The sequence below is a fragment of the Hypanus sabinus genome, chromosome 22, assembly GCF_030144855.1.
Source record: "Hypanus sabinus isolate sHypSab1 chromosome 22, sHypSab1.hap1, whole genome shotgun sequence".
Classification (NCBI taxonomy): Eukaryota; Metazoa; Chordata; class Chondrichthyes; order Myliobatiformes; family Dasyatidae; genus Hypanus; species Hypanus sabinus.
In genome coordinates this window covers 56,392,421-56,405,950 of record NC_082727.1, presented here as the reverse complement: position 1 = coordinate 56,405,950, position 13,530 = coordinate 56,392,421, and the positions used below count along the sequence as shown (strand labels likewise).

At 38.1% G+C, this 13,530-nt stretch overlaps 2 protein-coding genes across 6 annotated transcripts in view; one reads left to right on the top strand and one right to left on the bottom strand.

Moving 5' to 3' along the window:
- Positions 1–13,530, top strand: part of wdr11 (WD repeat domain 11) — a 137,713-nt gene that overhangs the window by 12,836 nt on the left and 111,347 nt on the right. The window lies entirely within an intron of this gene.
- The window catches only part of LOC132379642 (uncharacterized), a 61,028-nt gene that overhangs the window by 22,035 nt on the left and 25,463 nt on the right, over positions 1–13,530 (bottom strand). Inside the window, exon 3 of one of the 2 annotated variants that reach the window (XM_059947809.1) lies at positions 7,115–7,794. The exons of the other annotated variant lie outside the window; for it this stretch is intronic. The gene's annotated coding sequence lies outside the window, so the exon portion shown is untranslated. Of the gene's footprint in view, positions 1–7,114; positions 7,795–13,530 lie in introns of those variants that run through there. 2 annotated transcript variants of the gene reach the window in all.

Sequence of the window (13,530 nt, the reverse complement as noted above, 5' to 3'; positions counted from 1 at the left end):
CGTTTTTATTTTTTTTGCAACTTCCCTACAATGCATCGCTTATCATAGCTTAAATATTTTTTGTTTTGTCTGGGCTAGAGCCCAATTTATAATTTTTTTTTAGTGATTATATTTTTATTCTTTTTACAACTAACTATACTTAGAAATATGGTTTTTATTATAGCGATTTTAATTTTTAAAGTTGGGGTGATTCTTTTATATATATCCTTTATATATGGAGTGTTCTTCAGCTGACATGGGGGTAGGATTAGTCTTACTTTTTCCCTTTTTAAGCCATATTTTGGCTTTTTCTCTTTTTCTTGGGGGGTGGGGGGATGGTCTGTTTTCTAATTCTATTTTTTTTTGTACCAGTTTGTGTTAGTTTTTTTAGTTGGGCTGTTTTTGAACTTCAAATATGTCCATGTTGGCGTCACTTCCGGGTCTTCTCATTACTTTTGTTCCTCTTCCGGGTACACGAGTTTATAAGTTGGTTAACCCTTTCTATACCAAAGGGTTGATTATAGAATTATGGCTCAGACCATTAATTTTGTGTCTTGGAATACTAATGGTTTAAATCATCCAATTAAACGAAAGAAGATTTTCAAAGTATTCCAAAGACTTAATGCTCATATCATTTTTGTACAAGAAACTCATGTGAGGAAGGAGGACAAATTTTGTTTTTTTAGATTTTGGCGGGGTCAACAGTATCACGCAAATTCGAATGCTAAGGTAAAAGGAGTTTCAATTTTTATTGACTCCTCTATTTCATTTGTTCAACATGATATTTTTTCGGATCCGAATGGCAGATTTTTGTTAATTACGGCTTTACTTTGTAATAAAAAGGTTGCTTTGGTTAATGTTTATGCTCCAAATGTGGATTGTCCTGACTTTTTTAAGTCTTTATTTACTTCTTTACCCAATCTAAACGAATATAAGTTAATAATGGGTGGTGACTTTAATTGTTGTTTAAATCCTCTGATGGATAAATCTTTATCTATTCAGACTTTACCTAATAAGTCGGCCACTTGTATTAACTTTTTTTTGACTGACAGTGGAGTTTTTGATATTTGGAGATTCCGGCATCCTAATGACAAAGAGTTTTCTTTTTTCTCACATGTTTATCACTCTTATTCAAGAATTGATTATTTTTTTGTAGACTCTTGTTTTATTCCATTGGTAATCGGTTGCAACTATGATATTACAGCTATCTCTGATCATGCTCCATTATTACTTTCTATGAAATTTACGGATACAGCTTCTAATGCTAGACAATGGCGATTTGACTCTACCTTGTTGCAAGACTCTGACTTTATAAAATTTATGGAGGAGCAGATCGACTTCTTCTTTTCAACTAATTCTACAGATGATATTTCCTGCGGAACACTTTGGGACACTTTTAAAGCGTATATACGTGGATAGATTATTTCTTATTCTGTTGCTTTGAGGAAACGTACTAAGATGGAAACCCTTTTATTGGTTGATAAAATTAAAGAGATTGATAAGAAATATTCGATTGCTCCTAGTAAGGAGCTTTACAAACAAAGGGTTGAACTTCAAATGGAACATAGTTTATTACTTACATCCTTGATTGAAAATCAATTAATGAAAACTAAATCTGATTTTTATATACCATAGTGATAAATCCGGTAAACTGTTAGCTAGTCAATTGAAGAATGGTCTGGTTAAACGTCAAATCACTAAGATTGGTCAGCAGAATGGGAATCTGACAGTTAATCATGATGAGATAAATAAGGCATTTCAAGATTTCTATACCTCCCTGTATCAATCTGAATTTCCTCAAGATCATAATACCATGTCTGATTTTCTTGGGAAATTAAATTTTCCAAGATTATCATCTGATGATCTTTTGATATTGGATACTCCTATTACAGATGTAGAAATTAAGGGGGCTATTTCCTCAATGAATTCTGGGAAAGCACCGGGTCCAGATGGTTATACAGTTGAATTTTAAAAAATTTTTTCCGCTACTCTTTCCCCTTGGTTAGGTAAGGTTTTTGAGGAAGCCATTAGATTGGGGAATTTGCCACAATCTTTTTATAGAGCTTCCATTTCTCTAATATTGAAGAAAGATAAAGACCCTACTAACTGTGCTTCTTATAGACCTATATCTTTATTGAATGTAGACTCCAAGATTTTTTCCAAGTTACTGGCATCTAGATTGGAGAAGGTATTACCCAAAATTATTTCAGATGATCAAACTGGTTTTATTAAAAATCGTTATTCTTTTTTTAACATTAGGAGATTGTTGAATATTGTTTATACTCCCTCACATGACACTTCAGAATGCGTGATTTCATTAGATGCGGAGAAAGCATTTGATAGAGTTGAATGGCTTTACTTATTTAATGTGTTGGAGAAGTTTAATTTTAGTCTGATATTCATATCATGGATCAAATTGATTTATCATACTCCAGTAGCCTCAGTGTTTACCAATAATCAAAGATCTCCCTTTTCTCGCCTATTTCGGGGCACTAGACAAGGATGTCCTCTTAGTCCATTACTATTTAACATTGCCTTAGAACCTTTGGCAATTGCCATCAGACAATCACAGGATATTTTGGGTATTAATCGTGGGGCAGATATTCATAAGTTATCTTTGTATGCAGATGATTTATTACTATTCATTTCTAACCCGGAGAAATCCATCCCAGCAGTTTTATCATTATTGGCTCAATTTAGTGAGTTTTCTGGGTATAAGTTAAATCTTAATAAAAGCGAATTGTTTCCGTTGAATAAACGGGTCCCAATTTATGGAAATTTACCTTTTAAATTAGTTAATGACTCTTTTACTTATTTAGGGATCAAAATCACAAAAAACCATAAAGATTTATTTAGATTTAATTTTTTACCCTTAATTGATCAGATTAAAGGTTTGTTTACTAAGTGGTCACCTTTATCTTTATCCCTAATAGGTAGGATTAATGCTATTAAGATGGTTATTTTACCTAAGTTTTTATATATTTTTCAAGTGATACCAATTTTTATCCCGAAATCTTTTTTTACTAATGTTGACTCTAAAATTTCCTCATATATATGGCAGAATAAAAATCCCAGGTTAGGTAAAACATTTACAGAAGACAAAAAAGGAAGCATTACCTAATTTCAGATTTTACTATTGGGCAGTTAATATTAGATATTTGTTATGTTGGTTGAAAGATGGGGGTGGATCTTTTGGCCCTTGTTGGGTGAGTTTAGAAACTAAATCGGTATCAGCTTATGCTCTGGGTTCTATTTTAGGGACTTCTCTCCCTTTTGCTCTTTCTAAATTGCCGAAACGAATTGACAACCCGATAGTTAAACATACTTTGCGTATATGGTTTCAATTTCGGAGATTTTTTGGGTTGACTCAATTCGTTTTAAATAGTCCTATTGTATCTAATTGTTTTTTTCACCCTTCCATTATAGATCAAGCTTATTCGGCTTGGAAAACTAAGGGATTACTAAGATTTTCTGATTTATTTTTAGACAATTGTTTTATGTCTTTTGAGCAATTATCCAACAAATATAACTTGCCTAGATTTCATTTTTTTAGATATTTACAGATTAGACATTTTTTAAGTTCTGTACTCTACGTTTCCAAATTTTGTGCCTTCAGATATTTTGGAGAGTTTATTTGAATTAGACCCTTTTCAAAAAGGGCTTATTTCAAAACTTTATAATATAATTATGAAGATACGTTCAGAGCCTCTTTATAAGACTAAAAAGGATTGGGAAAGAGAGCTTAGTCTTAGTATTTCTAGTGAGAATTGGGATAGAATTCTTCAATTAGTTAATACATCATCGTTATGTGCCAAACATTCATTAATACAATTTAAGGTCGTACATAGGGCCCATATGTCCAAGGATAAATTAGCTCATTTTTACTCTCATATTAGTCCTATTTGTGATAGATGTCTTTCTGAAATTGCATCTTTAACTCATATGTTTTGGTCGTGTTCATTTTTGGAGAAATATTGGAAAGATATTTTTGATATTATTTCTGCGTTTTTGAATATCAGTTTACAACCTCATCCTATTACCGCAATTTTTGGTTTACCAATGTTAGACTCACTGCATTTATCTTCTTCTGCCCGTCGAATGATTGCATTTCTAACTCTGATAGCTAGAAGATCTATATTGTTGAATTGGAAAGAAATTAATCCTCCCACTGTATTTAATTGGTTCTCTCAAACTACGTTATGTTTAAATTTAGAAAAAATTAGAAGTGGTACTTTTGAGACTTCTAATAAATTTGAAAAGTTATGGAGACCATTTATTCAATATTTTCATATGATGTAATATGACCCTGTGCCAAGTTTATTTGATTTCCCAGCTTTTAGCTTATGTATTTTGAGAGGACCGGAAGTGACGGCATTGATGAATACTTATTTTTGTGAGATATTATAAACAGCCCCCTTTTTTTTTCTCTTTTTTTTGCTTTTTTTTCCTTCTATATTACTTATTAGTTATAGTTATTAGATTAGATTAGCTAGTTTTGCATTATATAATATTTTTTTCTTTCTTTTTTCTGTTTTCTTTATATCATACATTATGAAATATTTAGACTTACTATGTTCATACATATATTTTATGGCTTATGTCTTGGTAAACTCATTTATATTGTAACTATTATGTATGTTTTTTTTCATATGTAATGGAATTTATATGTTGGTTCTTTATCAATATATCATTTGTATTCTATCCATATTACTAATATTAATAAAAAGATTTAGAAAGAAAGGAAAGTTACAGATGATGCTGAATAATGAAGCAGCCAATGTAAAACTGCATTGGTGGTAAAGTAGATAAGAAAATGATACTGTTGTGAAATTAGCAACAGAATCCAGGCAACAACTTTGGTGTGTTTTTATTTAGTTGTCTGTCAATCTCAAGTTTGAAACAGCTGCCATATTTGCCTATAATTAACAGCACATACAGTGATAGCTTCACAATTAGTTTACTAGGAGCATGTGAACCACCCCACTTTCTGAAGTTAATAGCTAGCATTTTTGTTTTCCTGCTATTGAGGGCTGGTCATTGATTTCATGAAATGGGGAGGTGCACACACTTCTATTTGGATCAATGGTGCTGTGATAGAGGTGGTTGAGAGCTTTAGGTTTCTAGATGTAGACATCACCAATAGCCTGTCATGGTCCACCCATGTAGATGCCATGACCAAGAAAGTGCACCAGTGTCTCTCCTTCCTTAGGAAGCTAAAGAAATTTGGCATGACCCTATTGACCCTCACCAATTTTTTTAGGTGCACTATAGAAAGCATCTTATTCAGATGAGTCATGACTATTTCAGTCCATGACTGTGAGAAACTGAAGAGATTTGTTGACACAGCTCAGTATGTACCAAAACCCAGCATCCCTTCACTGCACTTGGTCAACACTCCTCGGTGCCCTGGTAAAGCAGCCAGCATGATCAAAATACTTTCCACCGTAGGTGTTCTCTTTTCTCTCCACTGCCTTCGAGCAGAAGATATAAACACCTTGAAACTCATATCACCAGGCTCAAGGTCTTGCTTTAAATAAGACTAATAACAAATAACAAATATAACAAATCTCTTTATGAAAAGGTGGACTCTTTACTTCACCATCTGCCTCTCTATAGTCTTGCATCGTACTGTCAGCCTGCATTGTACTTTCTCCATAACTGTAACATTTTATTCTGCACTGCTATTTTTCCTTGCACTACCTTGATGTTATTATTTGATAAATCAGCATCTTTGGAAATTAATCAACAGTCAATCTTTCGGGCTATGATCCTTCTTCAGGACTAGAAAAGAAGGGAGAAGACTCCAGAATAAAAAGGAGGATAGTTAGAAGGTGATAGTTGAAGCCAGATGGTTGGAAAGATAACGTGTTGGAGAGGAATATTCTACTAATATTCTGATTGCATTTTACGTTATTAGGTAAAATGTGTTTTTGCATAGCTAGTTAATGCTTGGAAACACTAATGCTACATATAAATGTTTCAAGTGCCTAAACTAAATTTAGTTTAAGGAAGATTTAAAAAAGAATAACAGGCTGAATTAAGCTGCGAGACAATTCCAGCTGTCAGCTATTAGGGCCTCAGCAAGACTTGGACTTCTGTGCAATCAGGTGTAACTATCTGAGACAAGCTGGAGATAAAAGGCCACCACAACTAATCTTCCACTCCATTTCTGAACTTGTTGCTGACCCCAAAACAGAGCGTTGATGGGATAAGAGAGGGGCTTGAGACACTTTGCATCTGGCCTTAACTTTCTGTGAGAATGACTGCTTTGTGAAGGGCACTGCCTTTATCTGAGGTTGCCAATACTATGAAAAATGTTTCAGTTATGTTATTTAATTTTAACATGTTAATTACTCATTAGTATTAAAGTATTGTTCATTTAGTTTTTTAGGTTTAAAATTTTTTAAACTTTTGTTACATTCACTGAAGAGACTGCAGGCTGAGCCAGCATTTCTACAAACACAAGAAAATGTAAAGCAACACAGACAAAATGTTGGAGGAGCTCAGTAGGTCAGGAGTATCTATAGAAATAAACCAACAGTCGACATTTCAGGCCGTGACCCTTCATCGGGACTGTAAAGGAAGAGGAGAAGTCAATAAGAAGGTGGGGGCAAGGGAAAGAGAAGTACCAGGTGGTAGGTGATAGGTGAAAGTAAGAGTGGAGCAGGGATGAAATAAAGAGCTAGGAAGTTGATTGGTGAAAGAGTTAAAGGGCTAGAAAAGCGCAAGTCTGATTAGAGAGGACAGAAGATCGTAGAAGAACGACACAACAGCTGGGGATGTGGATAGTCTGGAGGGTTGTCAGAGATTACAGTGAAACAAAGATAGGATGCAGAACTGGGCTGGGTTGGAGTTCAACCCAGATAAGTGTGAAGTGGTTAATTTTGGTAGGCCAAATTTGAAGACAGAATATAATATTAATTGTAAGACTTGGCAGTGTGGAGGATCAGAGAAAACTTGGGGTCCGTGTCCATTGGACACTCAAAGCTGCTCCACAGGTTGACGGTGTTGTTAAGAAGGTGTATGGTGTGTTGGCCTTCATCAACCCTGGGATTAAGTTCAAGAGCCATGAGGTAATGTTACGGCTATATAAGACCTTAGTTCGACCTCACTTGGAATACTATGTTCAGTTCTGGTCACCTCTCTACAGGAAAGATGCGGATACTATAAAGAGAATGCAGAGGAGATTTACAAGGATGTTGCCTGAATTGGAGAGCATGCCTTATGAGAAAAGGTTGAGTGAACTTGGCTTTTTCTCCCTGGAGCAATGGAGGATGAGAGATGACCTGATAGAGGTGTATAAGATGATGAAAGGTATTGATCGTGTGGATAGCCAGAGGGTTTTTCCCAGGGCTGAAATAGCTAATGTGAAGGGGCATAGTTTTAAGGTGCTTGAAAGTAGATATAGGGGGAATGTCAAAGATAAGTTTTTCACACACAGAGTGATGGGTGTGTGGAATGCACTGCCAGTGACGGTGGTAGAGGCTGATACAATTGGGTCTTTTAAGAGAGATAGGTACATGGGGCTTAGAAAAATAGAGGACTATACGGTCGGGAAATTCTAGGCAGCATCCAGTGTAGGTTACATGATCGGCACAACATTGTGGACCAAAGGGCTGGAGTATCTCGCAGTTAAGTGCTGACCATTTTACTTACCACAGGAGATTTCCGTGATCATTTTCGTAAGGGTATACATTCCACCTCAGGCCAATGTCAATCTGGCTTTAGATGAACTGAGCAACGGGATCAACATGCACGAAACAGTGTATCCTAATGCCTTCACCATCGCTTTGGGGGTTTTTTAACCAGGCCAGTCTGAAAAAGCAATTACCATCAATAGATCACTTGCAATACCAGAGGAAACAACACAATGGACCATTGTTACACCACCATCAAGAATGCCTAACGTGCTATTCCACGCCCTCTCTTCGATAAGTCTGATCACCTGACTGTACTTCTACCCCCGAGACTGAAGACTGCAGCACCAGCAGTAAGGACCAAGAAGGTATGGACAAGGGAAGCACAGGAACGCCTACAGGGCTGCTTTGAATTGGTGGTCTGGACCGTATTCAGGAATTCATCTTCAAATCTGAGTAAGTCTGCTGCAATTGTTACCGACTTCATTAAAACCTGTGTGGATGAATGTGTTCCTATAAAGGCTTGCTGTACATTCCCAAACCAAAAGCTATGGATGTGCCAGGAGTTGTGTCACTTGCTGAAGTCTAGATCTTGTGGCATTCAAGGTATGTACCAGAAAAACAGGTATGACTTACGGAGGGATCTTTCAAGGGTGAAGAGACAATTTCGAACGAGGTTGGAGGTGACATTGAATACACGGGAACTCTGGCAGGGATTGCAAGACATTGCTTCCCACTAAGTGACACTCAATAGCATGCATGGCAGCGATGCTTCACTACCAGAAGAACTCAACACCTTCTATGCCCACTTTGAAAGGGAGAATATAACTGCAGCTATGAAGACCCTTCTGTACCTGATGACCCTGTGATCTTTGTCTCGGAGGCCAGTGTTAGGCTTCTTTAAAGAGGGTGAACCCTTGCAAGGCAGAAGGCCCTGATGGAGGCTCTGAAAACTTGTGCCAACCAACTGGCAGGAGTATTCAAGGACATTTTCAATCTCTCACTGCTATGGGTTCCCATTTGCTTCAAAAAAGCAACAATTGTACCAGTGCCTAAGAAGAACAATGTGAGTTGCCTTAATGACTATTGCCCAGTAGCACTCACATCTACAGTGAAGAAATGCTTTAAGAGGTTGGTCATGACTTGACTGAACTCCAGCCTCAGCAAGGACCTGGACTAACTGCAATTTTGCCAATTACCACAATAGATTAATGGCAGACGCAATCTCAATGGCTGTTCACATGGCCATAAACCACTGGATAATACAATCACCTACCTATGTGAGGATGCTGTTCATCGACTATAGCTCAGCATTTTATCACCATCGTTCCCACAGTCCTGATTAATAAGTTACAGAACCTCGGCCTCTGTACCTCCCTCTGCAATTGGATCCTTGACTTCCTAATCAGAAGACCTCAATCTGTGTGGATTTGCAATGATATCTTTTCCTTGCTGATGATCAACACTGGTGCACCTCAGGGGTGTGTGCTTAGCCTGCAGCTCTACTCTCTCTATACCCATGACTGTTTGACTAGGCATAGCTCAAATACCATCTATAAATTTGCTGATGATACAACCATTGTTGGTAGAATCTCAGATGGAGACCCAGGAACGAGATATACCAACAAGTGGAGTGGTGTTGCAGCAACAACCTTGCACTCAACATCAGTAGACAAAAGAGCTGATTGTGGACTTCAGGAAGGGTATGACAAAGGAACACATACCAATCCTCATACAGGGATCAGAAGTGGAGAGAATGAGCATTTTTAAATTTTTGGGTGTCAAGATCTCTGAGGATCTAACCTAGTCCCAACATATCGATGTAGTTGAAAAGAAGGCAAGACAGTGACAATACTTCATTAGGAATTTGAAGAGATTTGGTATGTCAACAAAAACACTCAAAAACTTCCATAGATGTACCATGGAGAGCATTCTGACACGCTGCATCACTGTCTGGTATGGGCGGGCTACTGCACAGGACCGAAAGAAGCTGCAGAGGGTCGTAAATTTAGTTGGCTCCATCTTGGGTACTAGCCTACAAGGTACTCAGGACATCTTCAAGGTGTCTCAGAAAGGCAGCGTCCATTATTAAGGAGCCCCAGCAGCTAGGGCATGCCCTTTTCTCAATTTTACCATCATGTAGGAGATACAGAAGCCTGAAAGCACACACTCAGTGATTCAGGAACAGCTTCTTCCCCTCTGCCACCTGATTCCTAAATGGACATTGAACCCGTGAACTTTTTTAATATATATTATTCCTCTTTTTGTACAATTTTAATCTATTCAATATATATATATGTGTGTATATATGTATATATATATATATATATATATAATTAATTTATTTATTTTTCTTCTACATTATGTATCGCATTGAACTACTGCTGTTAAGTTAACAAATTTCACGACATATGTCGGTGATAATAAACCTGATTCTGATGTGCTGTAGCTTTCCAAGTTCGATGTTAAGGGTAGTGGAGGGACCCCAGAGGGAGGTGGTGGGCAGGTTAGGAGATAAGATGAGAGGGAAACAAGAGTGGGGAATGGTAGAGAGCAGGGGTTCAATTAACGGAAATCAATTACTGGAATTTCAAGAAAACAGTGTTCATGCCATCAGGTTGAAGGCAACCCATGCAGAATGAAATGTGTTGCTCCTGTAACCTGAGTATGGCCTCATCGTGGCAGTAGCGGAGCCCATGGACTGACGTATGGGAATGGGAAGTACAATAGAAATGGGTGGCCATTGAGAGATCCAGCTTTCAGTGCCGGCATTTTTAATTGCCCCTGCTTGGTTGTCCATGAGAGGGTGGTGGTGGTGAGCTGGCTTTCTGAACCACTGCAGCCCTCAATGTGTGGGTACAGCCACGATGCTGATAGGAGAAAGGCCCGGGAATTTGACCGGGTGATGCTAAAGGGGACGAGGATGTATTTCCAAGTCAGGATGATAGTGGCAGCTTCTAGTGCTGGTGTTCCCGTGCTTCTGTGGCCAGTATCCTTTTAGCCGATAGAAGACTGGACTTGGAAGGTGCAGCGTGAGGAATCTTGACGAATGGCTGCACTGATACCTGCAGAAGGTGTGCTGGTGATGGAAGGAATGGATGGGCTGCTTCGCCTTATATGGTGCTGAGCTTCTTGAATGCTGTTGGAGCCACACTCATGTAGGCAAGTGGTTGTGTTTTCCTTCATACTCCTCACTGGAGCCTTGTAGAGGATGGAAAGGCTAGAAGTGATTTACTCATTGCAGGACTCCTAGATTCTGCCCAGCATTTGTAGCCACATCATGTATATGGCTACTGTATGTTGTTTTCTGTTTAATGGTAACCCCCCCCCTCCTCCCGGATATTAATAGTCAGGGATTCAGTGATGGCAATGCCATCAATATCCTGGGGGATATGTGTTCCTATCCTTGCAGTTTGTAATTTTATGAGTACTGAATTGAGAACCGTTAGGATTAGTTTACATGATGTTTAAAATTCATGGCCACTTTATTAGTTGGATTGTCTCTTGTTGGATATTGAATAGTTCAGTGTGCTTTCAGAGTGGTGAATTCTCAAAAGCTTCAAGAGAATTCTGGGTGCGACCTCAGCAGTTCCCCCCCCCCCCCCCCAATTTGCCAATTTGTTTTCCTGTTGTTAAGAGCCCATCCTGTCTTCCAGAGCCGTTCCTGGGTACAGGAGTCACTGCTGCCAGCGGTCGTGGTGGGGGGGGGGGGGGCGGGCAGCGAGTCCAGCACATTCCAAATCACTGCCCTTAATTAGATACTCTGTTCTAGAGATTTTCCCTGATGAGATCGTCATAACATTAGAAAAGAGCAGCTCAGAAACAGGCCCTTCAGCCCATCTAATCCACACTGAACCATTACTTCATTGCTTCCGATAAAATAAATCTTTTCATTAGAAGCACTCTGAATAAATTCGTACAACTTGTTATTTTCAGACCTAATCGCCTGAAAGCAGCAATTTATTATTTTCTGTTTTTGCACTCTATGTTGCTATAAACCTTTTAGCCCATTGAGACTCTAGCATATTTCATAATTCCAGCAATTTTTGTATTATTATATAGGTCAGAAATGATTTGCCCTCAACAGAAGTCAAAGAGGAGTTTTAATGTTCTCTTGTATCAGTGTGAAGACAATTTGTTCTGATCAAAATCAGGCACCTGTATCATAGAGGGATTGGCGTTCTTATCCTTGCAGTTTGTAATTCTATGAACAATGAATTGGGAAACATAAGGGGTTTCAGTCAGGGGTTCCCAACCTATTTTATGCCATGGACCAATACCGTTAAGTAAGAGGTTCATAGACTCCAGATTGCGATCCCTGGTTTAAGAAAAGTTTAAAATTCTACAGCAGTCTTGTCTGCTGGAAATGTAAAATATGAATGGAAGAGCAAGTTGGCTCCAAGTTAAGGCAAGATCCCATTCCTGTGAACTGTTCATAACGTGAATAGTTGTCAAATTGGAAATGCTGCACTGAACCAAGTTCTCAAGCGCCTGAGGGCAAACCCATTCCACCCATCTCCCAAACCCCTCTACAGTACTGTGCAAATGTTTTAGGCTCATGTAAAACCAATTCTGTAAAGCAAAGATGCTTTCATAAATAATGAAATGAAATATTTCTAAATAGTAAAAGACTTACTATAAAGAGCAGAAAACAGTAAAAAAAAATCAAATCAATATTTGGTGTGGCCACCCTTTGCCTTTAAAGTTCTCTTGGGTACACTGTTGTGTGGTTTTATAAGAAAATCAGCTGGTACAGTAGGTTGGAGAACTTGCCACAGTTCTGCAGACTTTGGCTGTCTTGCTTGATTTCTCTCTCCGGGTAATCCCAGATAGCAACTTTCGTGAAATATGCTGGTGAAATTAAACCTGATTCTGATGTTGAGATCAGGGTTCTATGGAAGCCATACCATCTGAAATCATATAAAAAGAATCTGAAGTGCCTAAGACGTTTGCACGGTTCTGTATGTATGTATAGATTATACATAATCTGGGTGTTCGTAAACTGGTGAGAACCTTTAGAACAAACCTACTTGCACAATGCTGTCAGTTATCTTAGAGGGTCACTATTTATGTGTGGAACTTGAACTTGGTATTGCCAGTTTAAGATTCAAATATCCTTTGCCTTGAAAAGAGTTTGTGCCCTAGGTTGATGCAGAAAAGATTGTATATCTCTGGTATTGGAGATGTGCCTTGGACAAAGGAGGATGGGAATAGCTATTGGAGGCATTCAGGGACGTTATGATCACTGAGTAACCCTACATCAACATGTAAGTTACTAGTGATTAAAACAGCCAAATTAGCTAGTTAAATACCTTGGCTACAAAGGTCAGTCAGGGACTAGGTATTCGCTGCAAGTTCTTCAGAACTTTTCTACCTACAAGGCAAAACTCCAGAATGTGATTGTATTATTTTCTATTTGTCTGGTGATTGCAACTGCAGCAATTCTGATGAAGTGTAGTGTTACTCAGCACTATGTAAGCAAAACAGCCAGCTTGATTAGAACTCTGCTATCGTAAATGTTCACACTTAGTATTGGCACACAGTGACTGTACACCATCTGTATAAAGTACTGAATAGTTGCCTATCTATGCAACGTCTACACCATGACCTCCAGCTCCAAGAAGAATGAAGGCGCTATGTATATGGGACCAGCACTGACACGCATCCATAGAGTTGCACATCATCCGAATTTGAAATTACATCACTGTTACTTTATCGTTGCTGGATTTTAAGTCTGAAGATCTACAGTACTGTGCACAAGTATGTACTTGTATGTAGCTAGGGTGTCTAAGACTATTGCACAATACTGTGATAATTTTATGTATTGCACCATACTGCTGCAAAAAAAAATCACAAAATATGGGAGTGATGGAAAACCAGATATGGGTCTCTATTGTGAATTGAGAGTAGGAAG